Below are 24,524 nucleotides of genomic sequence, written 5' to 3' on the forward strand. Positions count from 1 at the left end.
TGTAAAGTGGTTTTGAAGTCTCTCTACCTCTCCAGAGTCCCAAAGTTTAGAATTGCAATCTAGGCTATTATTAAAATATAAAAGTGAAAACATTTCCCTGTATCACCACCTTCTATTTCTACTTAAACTTCTACTCTGTCTTTAACCTCGTACAACCTGTGTTACTCTATAAGGAAAAGAATGTGAGAGGGATATACAATTTTGTGACTTTCTTTCTTACAAATATCTTTTCATCAGGTGTTCTAATGTGAATGTAATTTTTAATTTTCTGTTTCTATCATTCCATTCAAGATATCAATCTTAGAAAAACACTAATAAAATTAAAAGGATAAAAGAGAAAAGGATGAGGATCCTATAATATATTTTAGTTCCTAAAACTTTCTCAATAAAGCAAACATACTCCTGACTGGACCTAGTTCCTGGATCCAACTAGATATGTTATGTGTTGACTCTAAATCTCCACACATTGTTCATTTTCAATAGCAATAAACCAAAAAAAAAAAAAAAAAGAAAAGAAAGAAAAGAACAGAACTATCCACATCTGCTTTCTGGCTAACCTTGTAAATATTCTTTTCTATTTCTGTTTCTTTCAAACATGATTAGATAATAAAATTATTTTTATGTTGGAAATTTACTTTGGATCCTGAGGTTGAATTAAAAAAAGGAACATATTAAATCTTAATTAAAAAAAAAAAAAACTTGACAGATAAACTCATAGAATGCTTAGAGTAACATTTTCAAGGCTCAACTCTGCTTCTGGGAATTGAAACCACCAGTGCCTCTGTCCCCATTCACTCCCGCATTCAAATACAGGATCGCATGAGGGGAAATACTTTGAGGGGAAATAGGTTCACCTTATACATTTTTTTTTTTTCGAATAAGTACTTTGTTTGCATATTGCCATTCAAAGTCTTCTGGCACAAATTCTGTTCAGCACAGAGAAGCTAATTCATTGTTAAGTGTTTGGCTTAAATCCTGTATTCATTATGTAAACTCCTTTTTTTTTTTTTTTTCCACATAACCCTCCAAGGTTTGATGAAAAATAGATTCCTAAACATGTTCAACCTGTCAAACAGGAATAAAAGCTTCCAGTGGAAGCATAATGCTCCCTTGAAATAGGATTGTTGTAGCTTGTATGAGCGTATTTCACTCTTGGACAGAAATGAGATCATGTTTCGTTTCAGGAAGATATATGTTTCAGGTAAGAGACTGAAACAAGTTAACTTTCTATAGTTAACTAAATGCATAGGAGAATATTTGAATTCAAATGTACTGTCAAAGCCAAGTAGCTCTTTAATTATATTGTGAAATTAAATGGTAGATGAGTTTCAATTCTGAGTAGGTTTGTAAATATTCTCTGGAAGATATAGATCTTTCCTGAAAAACTGCACCTTGATGATCTCTTCTCTCCCTCTCCTCTTCCCTTTCTCCCTCTCTCCGAATGACCCCGTAAATGGCACTGATATAATTTCTTTTGTTTCATCTCTTATCTGCTCAACTTCATGTCTGTCAAAGTCTTGAGCCAATTTCAGTCACGTCTGCCGGTAGATTCCTTCCTTGTGCACGTTTTCTTCAGTGTCTTGAATCAGTGTCTGTGGTCTATAGACTGTGTGCTGATTATGACTGCGTAAAGAAACTCTTAATGGAGGGTGGATATTCTTAACATATGGGCTCCAAATTAACAAGAGTTCCTGCTGCAGGAAGCAGCTGTTTTGTTTCTGTTCTGTCACTCCAGGCTGGGCTCCTGTCCTGTTCCGTCTATCTATGTATTGGTAGCTCACTGAAGGCTGATATAAACAGGGTATAATAACAGGTTATTCCCCCGCATTCTTACCTAGCAATTATATTTCTGATACTTGAGTCTGATGATAGAAATGATATATCCCATTTAAAAATCATAATATACATGTGATACTGTTAAAATGCATTGTCAAATTGCAATATTGCATATTAAATAACAGAGAGAGGTTCAAGAGCATGTTGCCTACATTATAAATAACATCATCTATGTCATTAATCCGGAGAAGGCAATGGCACCCCACTCCAGTACTCTTGCTTGGAAAATCCCATGGACGGAGGAGCCTGGTAGGCTGCAGTCCATGGGGTCGCTGAGAGTTGGACACGACTCAGTGACTTCACTTTCACTTTTCACGTTCATGCATTGGAGAAGGAAATGGCAACCCACTCCAGTGTTCTTGCCTGGAGAATCCCAGGGACGGCGGAGCCTGGTGGGCTGCTGTCTATGGGGTCGCACAGAGTCGGACACGACGGAAGCGACTTAGCAGCAGCAGCAGCAGCATGTCATTAATCTGGAGAAAGAAATGATAACCCACTCCAGTATTTCACAGATAGAGGAGCCCGGTAGGCTCTAGTCCACAGGCTAACAAAGAGTCAGACACAATTGAGCACGCACATGCCACACACACGTCATTAATAATATCAAGAGCTTGGATTTGAATCGAGGTTTTCTTACTCAATCTCAGGGGCTCTTTCCATGGCATGTGATTTAACTTCATACATGTGTACCTGCCATTTGTACTATGTAGAAAGCAAGTCTGTGGAATGAGCATAGGGAAACATCATCATCTTGACTGAGCTGGAAAAACAATGATATAGCTTCATCTGCTTCCTATAGAAAAGGATCATAGTAAGTACGTGAGTTCACAGATGGAATGAACAAGCTCATATGTTGCCAGGATGAAACTTCAGTCCCTGGTTTCATGGGTTTTTTTTCTGTCAGAGCTGAGATTCTTTGGTCATAAGGAAGTCCTCTTCAAGGAAGCAAAAAAAGCAATATAATTCTCTTGGAGCTTAGAAAAACTGATGCAATAATCATTTTCTATCTAGAAAAGTACAGTATTGTATTTCTAACAATTATTACCTTTTTCTTTAAATGTATGATCTGATAAAGTGATACATAGATAATCATAGCAGAAATGAACCACTATAATTATTTATGCATAAATCAATTATAACTATCATAAATCAATTATAAGCCATTAGTAATGCAGGAGACTTAAGATAGGCAGGTTCAATCCCTGTGTCAGGAAGATCCCCTGGGGAAGGAAATGGCAACCTACTCCAGTATTCTTGCCTGGGGAATTCCCATGAACTACAGTCTATGGGGTCACACAGAATCAGACACAACTAAAGCAATGTAGCACACAGCTAGCCATTAGCAATAGTCCTTTTATGACACTTTTCCATTTCAAGTTATTATCATTTATTTTTTTGTTGGATGGAATATTTTCAAGAATTATTTAGAGCTGCAGAATAAGCATGATGTGTATCTCTGAAATTCTCTTACACAAAATACTTCTTTTCTTGACAATTTTATTTCATATTTCTAAATGTCTTCCAACTTTATTGGGATTCTTTTTCTTGAGTTATTCAGAAATGTTTTTAAAGTTAAAAATATGAGTTCTTTTGTAAACTATCTTTCTTTTAACTAATATTTAACTACTTCAGAGTCAGAAAGATTAGTCTATGTAATACTGACTTTGAGTTAGGTTAAAAGTAGCTGATATATGGTCAATTTTCAAAAGTTATATACATGCTTTCTTTAAAAACCTAGTTATCTATATCTGTACTTTTTCCTGGATATTATAAGGAACATTCAAAATTTAGATAACCCAATCCAAATTTATACAGTCTTGTGGTCTAGTGTTTAATTATATCTATTTTGATCTTCCCTGGTGGCTCAGATGGTAAAGAATCTGCCTGCAATGCAGGGGACTCAGGTTTGATCCCTGGGTCAGGAAGATCCCCTGGAGAAGGCAATGGCAATCTACCCCAGTATTCTTGCCTGGAGAATTCCATGGTCAGAGGAGCCTAGTGGACTACATTAAATGGGGTCACAAAGTGTCGTACATGACTCAGTGACTAACGCTAGTGTTTAATTAGATATATTTTGATCTCTGTATTAGAAATCACTACTATGTATACAACCGTTAATTTAGAATTATCCATATATTTACTACAATCTGTATTCATCATTCCTTTCAGAAAACATGATCTTTTTTTTGCTGTATTTCTTGAAAGACATGCATATGTTCTTCATCTGATTTATTTTCCTGATCATACCGGCTTCCTGTTTTGTTGTGATATTTTTGCTTAGGTATCATTCTGATTACTTCTTACAAATGCACAACTTTGAATAGGAGTGATTTAAATATAATAATATTTTTTCATGAAAAAAATGTATTCCCCTTTTCCCACTTTCTATTTATATAGGAACTCTGCAAGATGTTTACATTCTTTGTGCTTCCATTTCCTCTAAAATGAAGACAATAATAATGCCTACTCAAAAGACTCTCATGAGGCTCATATGTGTATGAGGATTAAAGAGGTTAAAAGTAGAGCACTTAGACTAATACCTAACACATCTAAGTTAGCATTCTTCAATGTTTGCAAATGTAATTATTAAATTACATTTTTCTCCCTATTCAGCATTTCCCAGAACATATGCTAAAGGACTATCTTCCAGAAAATATTAATGAGTGTGACTGGAAGAGGTGTGGCCATGTCTGGGTTTTCACCCTCCTGTGAACAGGACATAAAGTTAGGTTTGTGTTTCCATCTGCAATAACCCTAGTACTTCATCCTCTGTCTACCTCTGACCCCTGTGACCAAGACCCAAGCCTGGTCAATCAAATCCCTGCTTCAAATGTTTAACCTGATGCCATTTGTTATGCAGAAAGTACATGTCTCCAGGAAGCCTCTATCCATATTCCCCATCCTGGAGGAAAAGTTCATTTGCTTAGAAAACACAGAAGCCAATATACTGAGAGAACCAAGGGAGAGAAAGAGAGGCTTAGTTGTGACTGTCCTCAATTCACATCACATTCTCTTCTGTATTGACTTTTGCCACTGTGACCAAGAGTCTTGACCAGAACAAAACTGCTCCTGAAAAGTATCCTGAGTAGATTAGCTTTAAAAGTATTGCAAACTCTAGCCTTTTACTGAAATTTTAAAAAGTAAACTATGCTCTTGTGCCTGCTCAGTCATGTCTGAATCTTTGTGACTCCGTGGATTCTATGTAGCCTGCCAGGATCCTCTGTCCATGGAATTCTCCAGGCAAGAATACTGTAATGGGTTGCTATTCCCTACTCCAATACTATGCTATCACAAAAGCCTCTATATACCTGTGCTTGGGGTTGGTGCACTGGGATAACCCAGAGGGATGGTATGGGGAGGGCGGTAGGAGGGGGGTTCAGGAGTGGGAACTTATGTACACCTGTGGCGGATTCATGCTGATGTATGGCAAAACCAATACAGTATTGTAAAGTTAAAAAAAAAAAAAATCTTCAAAGGAAAAAAAACAAAGAATTTTATTTTAAAATCTTATTTTAAAAAAAGCATCCCTACCTTAACATAATAGCATTTCTCAAACATATCTGGACATTTTTTCTGACAACTTCTTGTAATAAATGACAAACCTGAGTCACAGAGAATAAATGTGTGCTTCACAGTAGTTTTGAAACCACTGATACAATAGTCTCATAATTCCACATATAGATCTTTACTCCCTATAGAATTTATTTTACAATTGTAATCCATACTTAATGGTGCTAAGATTCTTTTTTATTCAAATAATTAACCAGATGTGCCTGCCCCATCTAATAAGAGACCCAACATTTCCTTCATGTCTAACATAAACTAAAATTGATATATGCCAGGTTTTGTTCATGCATTTTCTTTTCTGCTTCCTTGTTGCCTAAGTCTAAAACCATTTAATTTCTACATTGTTTTAAATGTAGGAAAAAAATCATTGAATCTTTAAAAGGTGTATTATTTTTCAAATCTCACCAATGATTTTTCTATCCTTTGCTTTACTTGTACCAAAAGTACCATGGGATCAGCTTGTCAATTTCCTAATTAAAGGTTTTGAATTAATTTACAAATTCTTCCAAAGTTTATTTATATTTTTATAATTTTAAGCCTTCTCATGTTGAAATATTATGTCTCATATATCCTAAGGAGTTAATATAGTCTTCATACATAAACACATAATCTATGCATAATAATACTATTCTCTTTTTCAGCAGTTATATCCTCATTGATCTTATTGCATTAAATAGAATTCCTAAAACAATTTGATAGAAGGAATAATTATCCTATTCTTGATTTGAAAGAGAAAGCTTTTAAGTGTTTCTTCATTTAAAAAATTTGGCTGTTAGCGTGTGCAAAGTATTTTTTGCATTTTTAAAGTATGTTCTTTTTATTCATAGTTCACCATTTAAAAAATCATCATGAATGGGTACCAACACAATATTGTAAAGTAAATAATAATAATAATAAATAATAAAATAAAATAAAAAATAAATTAAATCTAAAAAAAGTTTTTTTCTGCTATGATTTATTAATTATTTATTAGAAGATTTATTCTTGGAAAGATAAAAGGGAAAATCATATAAAATATAAATACAAGATTTAATAGGCTTCCCTGGTGTCTCAGACAGTAAAGAATCTGCCTGCAGTGCAGGAGATTTGTGTTCTATCCCTCAGTTGGAAAGATTACCTGCAGGAGGGCATGGCAACCCACTCCAGTGTTCTTGCCTGGAGAATCCCAAGGACGGAGGAGCCTGGTGGGCTACAGTCCATGGGGTTGCAAAGAGTCGGACACGAATGAGAGACTAAGCACAGAAAAGTATTAATAAATTGAGTTGGTTACAAAATCCCAGACAACACATTTTATATATGCATAAATGTCCACATTTATTTTAAGGTCTTTAGAAACTGCAACAAGATTATCTTGATGCATTTTTGCTTTATGTTCTATTTTCCTATCCTGCTTCATTTTGTGTTTGTTTGTATATTTCTGTGTTTGAGCAACATACTTGGAAAAACTTTTAACCTTTCTCATACTTTTTGTTTCTGTTGCAAAAACCACACAACTGAAAATTACATATTTTAAATGTAATATGTTTTGCTTTTTAATGATAATGCATTTATTTTTAATAATAATTTTTTATTCCACATATCTATACTTTTGTCATTAGAAATGCCACTGAACTTACTTGCCTAATTCTAGCGTTCATTCTTAATACATACTTTTCCTATTTTCCTTCTTATTATAATGAAAATGCTATCAAATTTTTATTGTTCTGGTGGTTTGAAAATGATACACACTGCTCTTCAACTAATAATTCTGTGTGGCACATTACAATTACATATGTGTACAAATAATCGTATATGAATTTATTATTTCCTAATCATTGGTGAAATGAAAATAGCATATTTTAATCTCCTTTCTTCTTTTAAGGCAGAAAGTTTAGCATGCCTTTCAGTTTTGAAATAAGTCTATGGTTTCTCACCTAACTTATTAATACCAAATAATTTCTGAGATTTATTTAAATCTCCAAATTTAATCTCTTATTACATTTAAAATTTTGTTTATAATTATTTAGATTAAGTCAACATTAACTGATCTTTACTATCTACTCTTAGGTCTCTAATCCTGAGTTTTTATTTTGACTAAAATTTTGTCAACTAGTACACCTTTTCCATTAGAAGTGTATAAAGATTTCGGAGCACTTACATACATGCAAATATATGTTTTTACTATTTTCACATATAAATGGCAAACTGAATGACATAAAACATAGTTACCCTCAACATTATGTAGCTTCTGTTCCCTTGTTTTAGGACAGCTAGTGTTTAAAGGTGAATGCTATGCCTGGATGGTTAGATAACATCACTAACTCACTGAACATGAATTTGAGCAAACTCCAGCAGACAGTGAAGCACAAAGGGACACTGTAGGCTTCAGTGCACGGGGTTGGGAAGAGTCAGATATGACTTAGTGACTGAACAACAACAATGTGCAGATTAACCTTCTTCCCTCCTCCTCTTCCTTTCCCCCCCTCCTCTTCCCTTTGTCCTTTAAAAAGTTTAAATATTTTACATATATCCTTAGTTTTTCCTGGTTGTATGTGTGCCACACAAGTATTTAGGTTTGATATGCATATTCAGAGCTTTATTCAGTTCAGTTAGATTTTTTTTTTTTTTGGCAATCTTCAATGTTACCTCTATTTCATTTCAATAATATGATGTTAGATATCTTTTCTCTGCCTTTTGCAATTGCAAGGGTACCTCTCATTCATTTCTATCACTAGCTCCTTTTCCTCTGTATTCATAGAATGGTTCTCAAAGTTTATCTCAAAATTTAATTTTATTGTCATTCTGCTTTTAATGAATATTTTAAATGTTTGAATATTTAATTTCTTTGCATGTCAATGCTGCTGCTGCTAAGTCACTTCAGTCGTGTCCGACTCTGTGTGACCCCATAGACGGCAGCCCACCAGGCTCCCCTGTCCCTGGGATTCTCCAGGCAGGAGTACTGGAGTGGGGTGCCATTTCCTTCTCCATGCATGTCAATAGTTCATTGTTTTGTCTTTAACATATCTCTTTTTTCCATTTTCTTCCATATCTTTCTTCTTCATTTTATTATTACTTAAAATTTTATCTTATTTCATTTAACACATTTCTTACTTTTCTAAACAGCAAAAAAGCTTACGTTTTTATAAAATTTACTTAGGGATATTATAGCATATGGCTCAGTGGTCAAAAATCAGCCTCCAATGCAGGAGACGTGGGTTTGATCCCTAGGTTGGGAAAATCTCTTGGTAGAGGAAACGGCTACTCACTCCAGTACTCTTGCCTGGAGAATCCCAGGAATAGAGGAGCCTGGTAGGCTATTGATCCTTGGGTTGGGAAGATATCCTGGAGGAGGAAATGGCAACCCACTCCAGTATTCTTGCCTGGAGAATCCCAGGGATAGAGGAATCTGGCAGGGTACAGTCCATAGGGTCACAAAGAGTCAGACATGACTGAAGTGACAGCACGGCATGGCATTGTAGCATATATTTTTCAAAAATAACTTATCCGCTAGTGTCTTGTTATTCATTTTACTTCTTGCAGAATATTTTCATATCTCCTCTGTCGATTTTTTTCCAGTTACTCATCCTTGAGGAATAAAGATTCTCTCCACTGATTACTCATAAATAATGTTTGTAGACTCTTCTGATTACTCTCATTGTTTTCTTGGTTGCTGTTAGAACATGTTTCTCAGATTTTCAACTAGAGAAATGGTAAATGTGAACAGACTTAGTTTAACTACTGGTCTCTGGCAGTCACTTGATTTCTCTAAATTCTGGACTTCATCAATCTTGCTATCATAGTCTGGTTGACTACTTTGAGAAGGTAATCATTTTTCTAGGTAATTCTAATCAATGTATATATAGTTCTTATACCAGAAGTGGTCTACCTTTGTACTTTCTTATGACACTTTCTTTTCTCATATTCTCAGATTCAGCAAATCAAATGTTTAGCCACTGTAGACTCTATTTTGTATTACTACAAATTTTAGCCATAGAAAGGAGGATAGTAAAGTGGTCCTGAGTACAGATACTCTTTTTGGTCACTTTGGGAGAGTTGTTCAGACTCTGAATCTCCAAGTCAGGCAGCACTAGGGAAATTGGTCATTTCTTTCCCATTAGTTAGACTGGTAGATTTATTCTCCTTCAGATAATAAAGCAAGCCATATTCTAAAGATAATTAAGAAAGTGCCAGCCAATTTTTCCCCTTCTACTTCAGATTGATCTACTTGGTCTCACATAGGGTGAAAATCTGGGTAACCAAGTGAATGGTTGCCAGTCTTTGTCGCTGGTAATGCTGTACGATGAATAGACTTTGTCATTTTAGTTCTAAAAATATTTGATTTTTAAGTCACACCCTACCAGCCAGATGCCACTCTAAAGAAAGTCAACTCATCTGATTTTTAAATTTCTACATTCTTTCTTAGATTCTTTTCCATTATAGGTTATTACGAGATATTGAATATAGTTCCCTGTGCTAGACAGTAGGTCATTCTTTATTTCATATATATATAGTGTGTGTGTGTGTATATATATATATATAGTGTGTGTATATGTTAATCATAGACTCCTAATTTATCCCTCACCCTCCTCCCCCTTTGGTTACCATAAATTTGTTTTCTATGTCTGTGAGTCTATTTACGTTTTGTAACTAAATTCATTTGTACCATTTTTTAATTCCATATATAAGTGATGTCATGCGATTTGTCTTCTGTCTGACTTACTTCACTTAGTATGATAATTTTTAGATCCATCTATGTTGCTGGAGATAGTATCATTTTATTCTTTTTTATGGCTGAGTAATATCCCTTTGGGGCTTCCCTGGTGATTCAGCAGTAATCTCCCTGCCAGTGTAGGAGATATGAGTTTGATACCTTGGTTGGGAAGATCCCATGGAGAAGGAAATGACAACCCACTCTGGTATTCTTGCTTGGGAAATTTCATGGACAGGGGGGTCTGATGGGCTATATTCCACAGAGTCTCAAAAAGTTGGACACAATTTAGTGACTAAACAACAATATTCCTTTGTGTGCATGTATGCATATACACACCACATTTTCTTGATCCATTCCTCTCTTGATGGACACTTAGGTTGCTTCCATGTCTTGGCTATTTTAAATTGTGTGGCTATGAACACTGAGGTGCCTGTATCTTTTCAAGTTAGAGTTTTTGTCTTTTTCTGGATATATGTCCCGTAGTTGGATGACTGGATCATATGGTAACTCAATTTTTAGTTTTTTAGGGAACCTCCATATTGGTCTCCATAGAGGCTGTACCACAGATATATGTTTTAAATAATTAAAATAAGATATGGTTATTTTAACCATATGTATATATTAACATATATCTCAGAGGAATGCCTTGTGTTATAGCTCACTGTATGAGCTGGCACAATAAACAAGTCCTTATAAGTATTAAATGTAACAATATATTTATATTATCACATTATTATTGGTTTCTTCTACACATGGCTTATAAAACATTTCTGAGATCTTTCTCTTAACTATTATTCAAATAAAATTCATCATGTGCTGTGCTGTGCTTAGTCATTCAATCGTGTCCGACTCTTTGTGACCCCATGGACTGTAGCCCACCAGGCTCCTCTGTTCATGGGATTCTCCAGGCAAGAATACTGGAATGGGTTGCCATTTCTTTCTCCAACGGATCTTCCCAACCCAGGGATTGAACCCAGGTCCCCTGCATTGCAGGTGGGTTCTTTACAGTCTGAGCCACCAAAGAAGCAAAAATTCATCATATCAATAATTTTGTCAAAGATTCAGTTAAAATTTAGATTTTTTACATCTTGTGCTAATGATTACTAAGTCTCATTAGGTAGAAATCTCTTCAATATCTCTGATATTTTGAATAGTTAATTCACCTGGAAGTTTAATTTACACACTGAAAAATACAGACATGTTTCTAGCTATTAGAACAGTCGATGGATACCACATGGTGTGCATCCCTCCTCCTGCCCTTCTGCTGCATCCACACAGACTGCAGTAATGGAACATCATTGCTTCCTGAGTTCTGTTCAGTCTCATAATTCTCAAACCAGGTCCTGAAAAGCCCCTACCATGTGATGAGATTTAACTTATGAGATAAAACCATTTACCACTTCAGTTTCAGATCCTTATTAGGGTTCTCCCAAAGAAGAAACTGTTATTGACTTGTTTCTGCTAATTTCTATTCACAGCCAAAAGAAAAACCATTTACATGTATAGAAAAAAATGTAAATTATATTAGTATATAACAATGAAGCTTAAGCTAGATGAGACAGCAAATATAACAATTTTTGCTTTTTTATATTTAAAATATTAAAAAATCTAGATTCAGGTTTAGGAAAAGGCAAAATAGAAAAAAGTTATTTATTGGAGGTTATAGTAGAACGGCTATTTGCTGTAGGTTCGTCAAACCTGGTTAGCCCCTAGAATGGCCCTAAGGACTATTGTTGTTTTCCAAGAAAATATTAATATTTAAGGATTAAGTTCATGGGTCAGGTAAAACTTACAGTAGTCCAAATTACTTTGGACCAGGATTCTGTGAAATGTGGCCTAATTATATGTGGCTCCCAGGTAGTTTCCCTGGCGGCTTTAACGGTAAAGAGTCTGCCTGCAATGCAGGAGTCCTGGGTTTGATCCCTGTGTCAGGAAGATCCCCTGGTGAAGGGAATGGCTACTCACTCCAGGATTCTTGCCTGGAAAATAGCATGAACAGAGGAGCCTGGTGGACTATAGTCTATGGGGTCACAAAGAGTCAGACACGACTGCACTTTCACTTTCATACAACTGTTTATACTTTAGTTCTAAATAGTCTGAAAGAACAGAGAACAATCTATTGTTGGTATTTTATGATGAAAATATATAATGTTTCATAAATACAAATCCCTTTAAAGAATGGTCTTGTATTCTAAATATGTAACTTCAATATGCTTCAAGTTCTTTACTAGAAACATAGCAGTATTTGCCATTATTAAAAAAATAAATATTCATGATACTCCAATTAAAAAATAAATTTTTAAAATTAAAAGTTTAAATTAAAAAGTCTAGTTAAAATTAAATTAAACAGATAATTTTAAGAACTGTGCTTTTTTTCATCATTCAGTCATGTCTGACTCTTTGAGATCCCATGTAGCCTGCCAGGCTCCTCTGTCCCTGGGGGTTTTCAAGGCAAGAATACTGGAGTGGGTTGCCATGGATCTTCCCAACCCATGGATCAAACACAGGTCTTCTGCACTGCAGTAGATTCTTTACCACCTGAACCACCAGGGAAGCCAAATTTTAAGAACTGGAGTTGAATAATTAACCAATGTTTTGTATTCCATATCCCCTCAAAGTAAGAAGAGTAGCAGAAATCCATACTTATAAAATATGTAGTGAGAGGTATTTCTTTGGTTGATATTTAATCTGTGCAAGATGCACTGTTGATTTCTTAGCCTCTTCACTTCCATTTCCAAAAAGTAACCCTGGTTCTCCAAGTACTCTGCTTCTTTGCAGTTCTGTGGAAGTTGTTCATTTTCCCTTGGCCATTGTATCAAGAAGAGGAGACAAGTACAACCAGGATCCCGTAACATTTTGCTCTCCTACTAATGTCCCTTCTACTTACTGCCATCCCCTGACCTTGTTTTTCCACATCCATTAAAGGCTTTTGCTCCTAAGTGCAGCTGGTTCAGCATCTTCAGTTTGCATTCTAACTCCAGGCTATTCAGAGAACTTCAATTTCCTCCATCATTTCTCTTTCTAGTAAAAGAATATCTGTGCTTCTTCTGGTCTCCTGGCAACACAGTAAGGAACTTCATTTCCCAGGCTTCCTTGCAGATATATATTCAGGCCAATGGATGTGAGCAGAAGTGATATGTGCAACTTCATAATAAGGTTCCTGAAAGGAAGTCACTTGCCTTTCACTTCTTTCTCTCTTATCAGGATCAAAAGTGGAGAAAGTGAAGTGACAGTGGCTTACAGTTCTTTTCCTACCTTTCAGACTATTCTGTACCTTTTCGTTTTAGATTCATTTATTAGATATTGGTTTTCCCCCACAATGGGATTCCATTCTCAGATTCATTTATACCTGTTTTACTCCTCAACTGCTCCTTAGACAAGGCTCATGGGTCCAGCTACAAAATTTATCTCCTGAATTGAAGAATTACATATGCAAATGCTTATTCAGAATCTTCACTTAGATTTGTACAAGTCCTCGACTTCCATATGGCCAATAAATCTGGCCACCCATTCCTTTTTTTTTTTTTAATGTATGATATTACCAACTACATAAACCAAATGTATAGCTTAAAGTACTATTATAAATAAAGTGAACAACCTTCTAACCACCCAATATGTCAAGAAATAAGCATTTTTTGCCATCCCCAAAACCTCTCCAACCCCTCTTACAATACCTTTCCTCCCCCAAGAAAAACAGCTCTTCTGATGTCACATCTGTACTTTTCTACATAGTTTCATCATTGAAATGTGTATCCCTAAAGTGTATGGCTTTGTTTTACATTCTCTATTTCTTTGGAGGGGTGCAGGAATGGGTTTTCACAGTCTTTATCAATTGATGTATTTCATCTCTCTTTTTTGTCTTCTAATTTATTTGCAGAAGAATCTAGCTTAATTTTCTATATCAGTTTCCATCCTGATTTAGTTCTATCCTGTACCCTTGTGCATGGTGACTGAATCTAGAAGCATACATAGATTAAGATTAGATTTTGTTGGCAAGACTTCATGGTAGTTTTGAACTCTTAAAGAAAGCACAAAACGCTAGCTGCTCCTCTTTTTGTGACATTAGCAGCCATCAATGCTGCTGCTGCTGCTGCTAAGTCGCTTCAGTTGTGTCTGACTCTGTGCGACCCCATAGACAGCAGCCTACCAGGCTCCCCTGTCCCTGGGATTCTCCAGGCAAGAACACTGGAGTGGGTTGCCATTTCCTTCTCCAATGAATGAAAGTGAATAGTGAAAGTGAAGTCGCTCAGTTGTGTCCAACTCTGTGTGACCCCATAGACAGCAGCCCACCAGGCTCCTCCGTTCATGGGATTTTCCAGGCAAGAGTACAGGAGTGGGGTGCCATTGTCTTCTCCGATCAATGCTAGATGCCTAGATTTTATAATTCATGACTTACTATAAAACATTGATAACCTGGCTTCATCATTCTTTCTTCACTTATCTTTTGCAGTACTTGTACAAAGAGAAACTTTGCCTCATTTATTACTTAGATCACTTCATATTATTCATAACATTTCATATTATTTCAAATCATTTCATATTATTACTTAGATCATTTCATATAAAAAAGGACAAAATATGTTTTATTATGTAGTTTATTATCCCTGTGTCATACAAAGGCAATCAATTAGTTGCAGGTATGAATGTGTATTATTATGAATTCAGGCATCTAAGATGTTTGATATGCTTTCATCCATTTCAGTTTATTATACATTTTGGACAACCTAAGCCTTTTCAAGTTGGCTCTCAACTTCTATTGGTGCATCCTTATATTCTGTGACAACCTCCTTATTAACTAGAATAATAGGATTTCCTAGGCTCATGTTTAGAGAAGGCGATGGCACCCCACTCCAGTACTCTTGCCTGGAAAATCCCATGGAGGGAGGAGCCTGGTAGGCTGTAGTCCATGGGGTCGCTAAGAGTCGGACCGACTGAGCGACTTCACTTCCACTTTTCACTTTCATGCATTGGAGAAGGAAATGGCAACCCACTCCAGTGTTCTTGCCTGGAGAATCCCAGGGGCGGGGGAGCCTGGTGGGCTCCCATCTATGGGGTCACACAGAGTCAGACACAACTGAAGCGACCTAGCAGCAGCAACAGCAGGCTCATGTTACATTAGTTACCTTTTTCTCAAAGACAGGTGGTACTTCAAGTAGCTTTGTTTCTTTTCATAGGAAGTGGTATTTTTATATCACAGCCTGGATGGTAGAGATGCTCACTGCTGTTAGTATGGGCTTTATTTCTAGACTTTTCCAATGAAGAAAACTATAGATAAATAAACGTGATTTCTTTTGGAAAAAAAAATCTGATGAGTTCATTCTGATGCTTTCAGTTATAATTCTATACTTCTGAGAATACTGCTTGTTTTACCAAGCATTACACACAAAGTATTATAAGGATAATAATTCTAACACAGTCACCATATGGTTAATAAAAACTTCCAAAAACATGTACATGTTCTCTTCATTTTCCCTACCTTTTACAAAAGTTGAACTCTATCTACATTTTCAGTGCAGCCATATTAAACTACCTCCTATATCCCTCATCTATCTGAGTTCTTCAAGATAGTATGTGTATATTTAATGCTCATCAGTAGTCTCAACATTGATGTATCTCAATCTTTTTGATTAACCTGAAGTTTATTCTTCAGTAGTTTATGAATAAATGGTCCATTAAAACAATACTCCCTAAGCTCTCATGTGGCCATGACAGTTTGTGGAATTTTAATTTGGAAATCAGTTAAGTGAAGACATATTTTTGGTTCCCAATTTCTTTCCTTGTATCTTAAACATAAGAGTCAATTATCCACTTGGCACAGGTGTTCCTGCCATAAAACCTAATGACAATTCTCTTTCCATTTAGGTTACAAGACTATGTTAGTCTTTCTCAGGCTCTAACACAGCAGCTAGTACTCTGTTCCAACAGAGTATCTTTTCACATCTTCATTTTCTTCCATCTTTCATCTTTCTTTTGCATTTCACAGTTTCTTTATCCCCTCTTTCCTAGTTTTATTTTTCTTTCTTACTACTTTTCTCCTTGACTTTTCAAAAATAATAGTCTGTCTGGAAAACCAAGGACTTCCTCTTCCTTTTGCCAAACCTGTCTGGAAAACTGTTCCTTTTTTCTCTTAGTTTAGGAATCATCTCTTCCTGAAACCTTTCTCAATCCACTTTGATAAATTGCAATTGTCTTTCCCTAATGTTGTTACTTAAAATTTAATGTAAAGTATTTCTCTGGAAACCAAGTAAATGATTGACAGAACCCTCTAAGTTACTCATTCATTACTAATAGAACACTCAGTGTTGTTGTTTAGTCACTCAGTTGTGTCTGACTCTTTTGGAACCCCATGGGTTATAGCCCTGCAGGCTCCTCTGTTCATGGGATTTCCTAAGCAAGAATAACTGGAGTGAGTTGCCATTTCCTTCTCTAGAGGATCTTCCTGACCCAGGGATCAAACCCGTGCCTCTTGCATTGGCCAAACACTCTTAAATAAGGGATGGGGACCTACGTATTAGTTGCAAAAGCAGGCAAAGAAAACAGCAGCCACTACTGCTTCAATCACATAAAATTTCTTAGTCCTAATTTTTCAGAATAGATTTGTCTAATAGGCGAAACACTGTTAGTTCTTCCCAAATACCACTAGGCTGTGTTCATGGAGCCCTTACTGAGTGTCATATTTCAAGGGTTAGCCAGATTGGGTCTGAAGATTTCCTCCCTTCTGGGTTGGTGTCATATTCCCTCACTGTCTCTGTCTGCCCCTGAAACAGGCTTCATTCCCACTAGGTAATTTCCCCCAAAGCTGTTACTCAGAGCTGGAGGCTGACTTTCCATGGTCATGTTTATTCTTAAGACACACTCAGAGGAATTGAATGAATTACTGCTTCAACTGCTTTATCATGTTTGAGACTAAAAACCTTAACAATACTTAGGAATCGAAGTATTCTTGAAACCAGGTCTCAGTGACCTGAACAAAACATACCCAATATATAAACCTTAAGTATATCCTTTATGAATTTTACTTCTGCACTTTCTAAAGCAAAATAATCTTAATGATGTTCTATATGAAATTTCACCAAACAAAATGAAGACTTTGTCTATTAAAGTCATTCTCATACATCTGTATTATAAATTTATGTCTGTGAAATACTTGAGGGCAAGAGCTGTGCTTTATCTTTTTTATATTCCCAGTGCTTTGCACAGTACTTGACACAATGTATTTTAAAACACATACTGAATAAATAAATGTGCAAATGAGTAAATAGAGGTGTGAATAAGTGAACTGATATTTTGAAGTCAATATCCCTCAAAAATAAGCATAACTGACAGCTTCAAATTTTCCACATAAGAGTGCTTGAGGCAGTCTAATAGGAAGTGTCTTCTATAGGATTATACATTATTAAGAAAATGTCAATTATTCACATAAAAAGGCACCTGATAGAGACTCCTTGGAAATTAATGTTTTTCCTAAGTATCTCCTGTCTGTGCTTACAGGGAAATAATCAGAGCTCATGAAAATAGTATGTTTACCTTAGCACTCAATTACAAATTGGAAATGGAAAAAGTAAGGTAATGCAAATTTTATATGTAATATGCTTTAATTATATATATATCATTAAATTATAAATAGTTACAGTCTTCTCTGTATTCATTCAGCAAATTGAGCTGAGAAAGATCATACTTATGTCTATCTAAAACAGTGTCTGCATGACATATAAAATTGGCTCATAAGATGGAGAGATGGGAATTTCAGACCATGTCGCCAACTCAGACTTTTCTCAGAACCCAGGTTTGCTGCTACAGATAATGTGGACTTGCCCTCCACCTTGCTGAAATACAGATGTCTTAGCTTGATTATGCTTTGACATGCCTTATGCTGGCACAATCTTTATCTCCCAAGACATCAATACATATTTTAAAAACTGCTAAATTTTCAACATGTTACAACTTGCTATCTGAAACAAAAATCATGTTTCTTCAATCTCATAATTTACTCCCTTCACTCTCTTCTCATCTTGTCCCTGCAGATACAGTGATTCAGTAATGCAGGCAGAACTTTTTGGATCAAGAACAGACAATTTTCAGAAAGCTTCTTTGTTCTTTTGTAAAATAAACATCTTTTTGTTCCCATTCTGAACACTGGGGCTATTTGGATGATATTTGCATCTTAGGAGATTTACAGAGTGGAAGCTGCTGGCAGGGGCTGCCCTTTCTCTGAGAGGTACCCAGGTTTTGTCTCTACTTGTTCTTGGAGGGCAACTGAGCATTTAATCTTCAATAAAAACAGATCTCTTGAAAGTCAAACCAAATAGAAAGTTATAAGCTATTGAAGAATACTAATTTGTCATTATTAACACTTTTGAACTTCCTGTTTGAATTTAGCTGGGCTTACCAACAAAGACTGGGGAACCGTTTTTGTGCGGTCTGCTCTCCTTCTTCAAGTCCGTTCATTAATCACATTCCAGTTTTCATGTTGTATCGATTTTCTGTTGCCAGTGTAACAAATGATCACAAACTTAAGTGACTTAAAATCACACAAATTATTATCATACAATTTTATCGGTTGGAAATACAACGCCAGTATCACTGTGCAAAAATCAAGGTGTTATCAGGGATGTGCTCCCTTCTGGAGGCATCTGGGGGAAATCCATTCCCTTCCCCTTTCTAGCTTCTAGAGGCTGCTCGCATTGTTTTGTTCACGGACCCCTTACTCCATCTTCAAAGCCAATAAAATCAGGTTGAGTCCTTCCTGAGTATCACTCTGACCTCTTCTTCCTTTAAGTATCCTTGTGATTGTATGTGTGTGTGTGTGAGTGTGTGTGTGTGTCCACGCTCAGTCCCTCAGTCATGTCTGACTTTTTGCAACCCCATGGACTGTAGCCCACCAGGCTTCTCTATCCATGGGATTTCCCAGGCAAGAATACGGAAGTGGGTTGCCATTTCCTCCTCCAGGGGATCTTCCCAATCCATGGATTGAACCTGGGTCTCCTGCATTGGCAGGCAGATTCTTTACCACTGTGCCAAGTGGTAAGCCCTCTTGTGATTGTACTGATCCTATTCAGGTAATTTCCTAATTTAAGGTCAGATGACTAGGAAACTTAACACCATTTAGAGCCTTGATTCTTCTTCATCATGTAACCTAACATATCCACATGTTCCAGGGATTAAGAACGGGAATACTGGAGGAGGGGGGCATTATTTTGCCTACCACAGAGCTTTTTCCTATAATTCGACAGTTTAGTTTCAGTTCAGTCGCTCAGTCATGTCCGACTCTTTGCGACCCCATGAATCGCAGCACGCCAGACCTCCCTGTACATCACCATCTCCCGGAGTTCAGTCAGACTCACGTCCATCGAGTCCATGATGCCATCCAGCCATCTCATCCTCAGCCGTCCCCTTCTCCTCCTGCCCCCAATCCCTCCCAGCATCACAGTCTTTTCCAATGAGTCAACTCTTTTTTAAATCAGGAACCAACAGCCATGTCATCCCTATTATGACATATTTGATGCCATGTAGTATATATATAGTAGGTGGCGCAGTGGTAAAGAATCCACCTGCTAACAAGGAGATGAGGATTTGATCCCTGGGTCAGAAAGATCCCCTGGAATAGGAAATGGCAATCCACTCCAGTACTCTGGCCTCAGAAATCAAATGGACAGAGGAGTCTGGCAGGCTATAGTCCATGGGGTTGCAATGAATTGGACATGACTGAGCAATTGAGCATGCATGCTAGCACATAGTATGTATAATTCTGCCTCAAAGTCAAAGTATATGACTTTTAGTTATTTTATGCATTACTTCCTAATGCAGACTGCATATATTTACCAGCTGGCACTCAATCACATTTTTATTTATTTTTAAACTAAGATATAGTCTACCTTCTGGACTGTAATGGTAAAGAGGAGACATAAAATTATTAGGAATTTGTTAAAATCACCAAATTTAATATTATAAAAGTGGATCTGGATATGGCTTCTGTTTTATTACATTTTCAATACGAATAAGTATTTATCATTCTCCTTTATGTCACTATAATGAGATTTTTTTTCAAAGAGGGCTTCTCACTCAAGTTTCAGTGCTGTGAGAAATGGATGGAAAATATTATTATTAATAAAAATGTTTACATTTCCAACTCTTTTCAGCAGAGATAGTTTGAATTAAGTTAATGCTGTCTTTCAGTGCCTAAATTCCAGCATGCTCTAGATGTTATATTAGTATGGAATTATCACTCACTTGCTTTTTTTTAAAATTCCCATTTATAACAAATCTATGAACACAAACTCTTAGACATTGTGTAAGTTGATTCACCTTTCTGTGCCTCAGTTTTCTCATTTGTTAAATGGCAGTAATAATATCACAGTTTGAGAGGATATGTTAATTCATGTAAACAAAGCAGTCTACTGAGTACTGTGTTAGAGTGGTGCTCAAAAGATGTTCAAAATCATTATTATTAATAACAACCAGGTGGTACAGCTTACCTGAATCTTTAATTTCAGCATTATACGACTGATACTTCATTTAAAGACTTCCCCTGTGGTTTTAGAAAAAATTTAAAATAATTAAAAAACACTCAGTTAATTTGAAGTACCCCAAAATTTAAAAAGTCAACATGAGATAGCCATATTTACCACATTTAAGCTAAGACAAGACACAGCAGGCTAGACTACGGAAGACTAGACAGGATATTAACTATGGTTGTCAGAGAAAAGTGACACTTGCTGGAAAATTCTGACTTCCATGACAGAGACAGAAGAAAGTGTATCAGTTCAGTTCAGCTCAATCACTCAGTTGTGTCCAACTCTTTGAAGCCCCATGAATTGCAGCACACCAGATCTCCCTGTCCATTGCCAACTCCTGGAGTTCACCCAAGCTCATGTCCATTGAGTCGGTGATGACATCCAGCCATCTCATCCTCTGTCATCCCCTTCTCCTCCCACATTCAATCTTTCATCAGGGTCTTTTCAAATTAGTTAGTTCTTCCCATCAGATGGCCGAAGTATTGGAGTTTCAGCTTCAGCATCAATCCTTCCAATGAATATTCAGGACTGATTTCCCTTACGATGGACTGGTTGGATCTCCTTGGTAGTCCAAGGGACTCTCAAGAGTCTTCTTCAACACCACAGTGCAAAAGCATCAATTCTTTGGCACTCTGCTGTCTTCACAGTCCAACTCTCACATCCATACATGACCACAGGAAAAACCATAACATTGACTAGATGGATGTTGTTGGCAAAGTTATGTCTCTGCTTTTCAATATCCTGCCCAGGTTGGTCATGACTTTTCTTCCAAGGCGTAAGCATCTTTTAATTTCATGGCTGCAATCACCATCTGCAGTGATTTTGGAGCCCCAAAAAATAAAGTCTGACACTGTTTCCACTGTTTCCCCATCTATTTCCCATGAAGTGATGGGACCAGACGCCATGATCTTTGTTTTCTGAATGTTGAGCTTTAAGCCGACTTTTTCACTCTCCTCTTTCACTTTCATCAAGAGGCTCTTCAGTTCTTCACTTTCTGCCATAAGGGTGGTGTCATCTACATAACTGAGGTTATTGATATTTCTCCCAGTTATCTTGATTCTAGCTTGTGCTTCATCCACCCCAGTGTTTCTCATGATGTACTCTGCATAGAAGTTAAATAAGCAAGATGACAATATACAGCCTTGACATACTCCTTTCCCTATTTGGAACCAGTCTGCTGTTCCATGTCTAGTTCTAATTGTTGCTTCCTGACCTGCATACAGATTTCTCAGGAGGCAGGTCAGATGGTCTGGTATTCCCATTTCTTTAAGAATTTTCCAGAGTTTGTTGTGATCCACATAGTCAAAGGCTTTGGCATAGTCAATAAAGTAGAAGTAGATATTTTTCTGGAACTCTCTTGCTTTTTCCATGATCCAGCAGATGTTGGCAATTTGATCTCTGGTTCCTCTGCCTTTTCCAAATCCAGCTTGAACATCTGGAAGTTCACAGTTCACGAACTGTTGAAGCCTGGCTTGGAGAATTTTGAGCATTACTTTACTAGCATGTGAGATGAGTGCAATTGTGTGGTAGTTTGAGCATTCTTTGGCATTGCCTTTCTTTGGGATTGGAATGGAAACTGACCTTTTCCAGTCCTGTGGCCACTGCTGAGTTTTCCAAATTTGCAGGCCTATTGAGTGCAGCACTATCACAGCATCATCTTTCAGGATTTGAAATAGCTCAACTGGAATTCCATAACCTCCACTAACTTTGTTCATAGTGATGTTTCCTAAGGCCCAGTTGACTTCACATTCCAGGATGTCTGGCTCTAGGTGAATGATCACACCATTGTGATTATCTGGGTTGTGAATATCTTTTTTGTATAGTTCTTCTGTGTATTCTTGCCACCTCTTCTTAATATCTTCTGCTTTTGTTAGTGTATAAGTTGCTTTAATGAAACATACTTTTCACTACTACTGTGGAAATGAAAAAATTGGCTATTTCTGCAAAAAGGATTATGGCTAGATAATGTATCTATGTGACCCATCAATGTGAATAGTTTGGAATAAATTTTATAGATTAATTTTCTATTTCACATATTCTTCTATACACATTTTATTTATATCTTCTGAATTTCCATTTTATTTATATCTCCTGAAAATCTTTGTCAAATCAGTACAATTTCTTGAGTGAAACATAATAAATCTAACTCGTTTATGTCTCAGGTGGTTGTGAGTTTCAAGTAGACCCTTAGTGCCAATATAATAGAAATCATTTGCCATTGCAAAACACATTGATAGAAAATGGTATCTGATAGGTAATGACTATTATAATCACCTTTTAAAATGTTTTTTTGTCCTTAACACCCATATAATTGTTAAGGCAATTAATAAATCCATGTTGTTGTTATTGTTGTTTAGTCACTCTGTCAGTCATGTGCAACCGTTTGTGACCCCCATGGACTGTAGCCTGTCCAGCTCTGCTGTCCATGGGACTCTTCAGGCAAGAACACTGGAGTGGATTGCCACCTCCTCCTCCAAATAAATCCACAAAATTACAGAAATACTGTTCAGTGTCATTTTCTTATAATTCAACTATAATTTTTCCAACATTTAAATCATTTGATCAATAAATGCAAATGAGCAACTACTCTGAGTGAAGCAAAGCACTAAGTACTGAGTTATAAGTGAAAAGACTAACCTGGCCTAATGATTTAATGGGAAAGAAAAATGTTACATATATAACATTTATACATGTTACCCTGAGACAGTAGGAACCACGGTTATATACAAAGGTGATATATGGTTAGTCTATTAAATATAACAGTATAACATAAAAAGTGGATTACAAGACTCAAGAATGGATTGTAGAAAATGTGCAAGCAGTTTCAGAGAAACTGCAACATTGCAGATGAGAGAATTAGAAAACTTTAGACTAGGATTGTGACAGTGGTAGACAAAAAAGGAAGCAAGATCTCCTATAGGAACTGGTGACTTACCAGAGGTAGAAGAATGAAGGTGTGGGAAGACTCAAAGATAAAACCCTGGTTTCTGGTCTAAGAAACTGAGTGAATTGTTGGGCCATTTTCTGTCACAGAAGACATTGGAATAAAAGCAGGTTTGGGGGTGAATTTTGATTTAGGTTTTGGACTTTCTCTTAGAGGTTAAAAAAAATTCCAAGTGGAGACAATAATCAGAATGGTCCTGTGTTAAGGTTATTAATATGTAGATGGTAATTTAAGCCATAGGAGGTATGAAATAATTTACACACAGAGAATGAATGAGAAGAAAAGCTCTGACAAGGGGTCCAGTAGGTAATGAACAATATGGCAGAGGATTCTTGAGAAAGAGCTAACACAGAACGCAGAGAGTACAGTGTCACAGACATTGTACTATACATTGACTAATGTAGGACACGACAAGAAAATTTTAAATAAGTATAGTAAACAAAAGGGTTCAAGTTTTGCAGAGAGATAAGTTAAAATAGAGATTGATCAACATCAGTTGAATTTTCTCATCAGTGAATTTAATGAAAGTTGCTTTGGAGAAGTGACGAGAGAAGTTTGCAATTATTTAAAGAAGTTTTGGGGAGGATATGAAAGGGTCTAGCCAGACTACAAGATGACATGTTATGGAGGGCTGAAAAAAGTTAAGACTGTATCTAGGAATGGAATCACTGCTGATCATGAAGAGACTGTTAAGATACTTTAGCATACTAGCATGCTGACAGATGATTAAATATAGAAGGAGATAATGCTGCTATGGGCTAGTGGATTTTCAGTAGAAAAGGAGTCCAAAGGGGAATACTGGCTTTCATTCACGAAATCACTGTCATGACTGAAGTGGACTTAGTTTTCTACTACAGGAGTTTCATGCATGTCTCTGAAGTCAATACTCCTCCTTGGACTTTAATTATGTGAGCTCTGATGGATTTTTATATAACTCATGGGTTTATCTCATTTGCTATGGGGAAACTTCAAA

At 36.5% G+C, this 24,524-nt stretch overlaps 1 protein-coding gene across 2 annotated transcripts in view; it reads left to right on the forward strand.

Moving 5' to 3' along the window:
* Positions 1 to 1,141: 1,141 nt before the first annotated feature.
* PIK3C2G (phosphatidylinositol-4-phosphate 3-kinase catalytic subunit type 2 gamma) overlaps positions 1,142 to 24,524 on the forward strand; it is a 466,126-nt gene continuing 442,743 nt past the window's right edge. The window contains exons 1-2 of one of the 2 annotated variants that reach the window (XM_040235274.1): positions 1,142 to 1,201; positions 2,484 to 2,655. The gene's annotated coding sequence lies outside the window, so the exon portion shown is untranslated. The remainder of the gene's footprint in view (positions 1,202 to 2,483; positions 2,656 to 24,524) is intronic. The other variant, XM_040235275.1, reaches the window with a different exon arrangement.

Source organism: Oryx dammah, unplaced genomic scaffold (genome assembly GCF_014754425.2).
Source record: "Oryx dammah isolate SB20612 unplaced genomic scaffold, SCBI_Odam_1.1 HiC_scaffold_29, whole genome shotgun sequence".
Lineage (NCBI taxonomy): Eukaryota > Metazoa > Chordata > Mammalia > Artiodactyla > Bovidae > Oryx > Oryx dammah.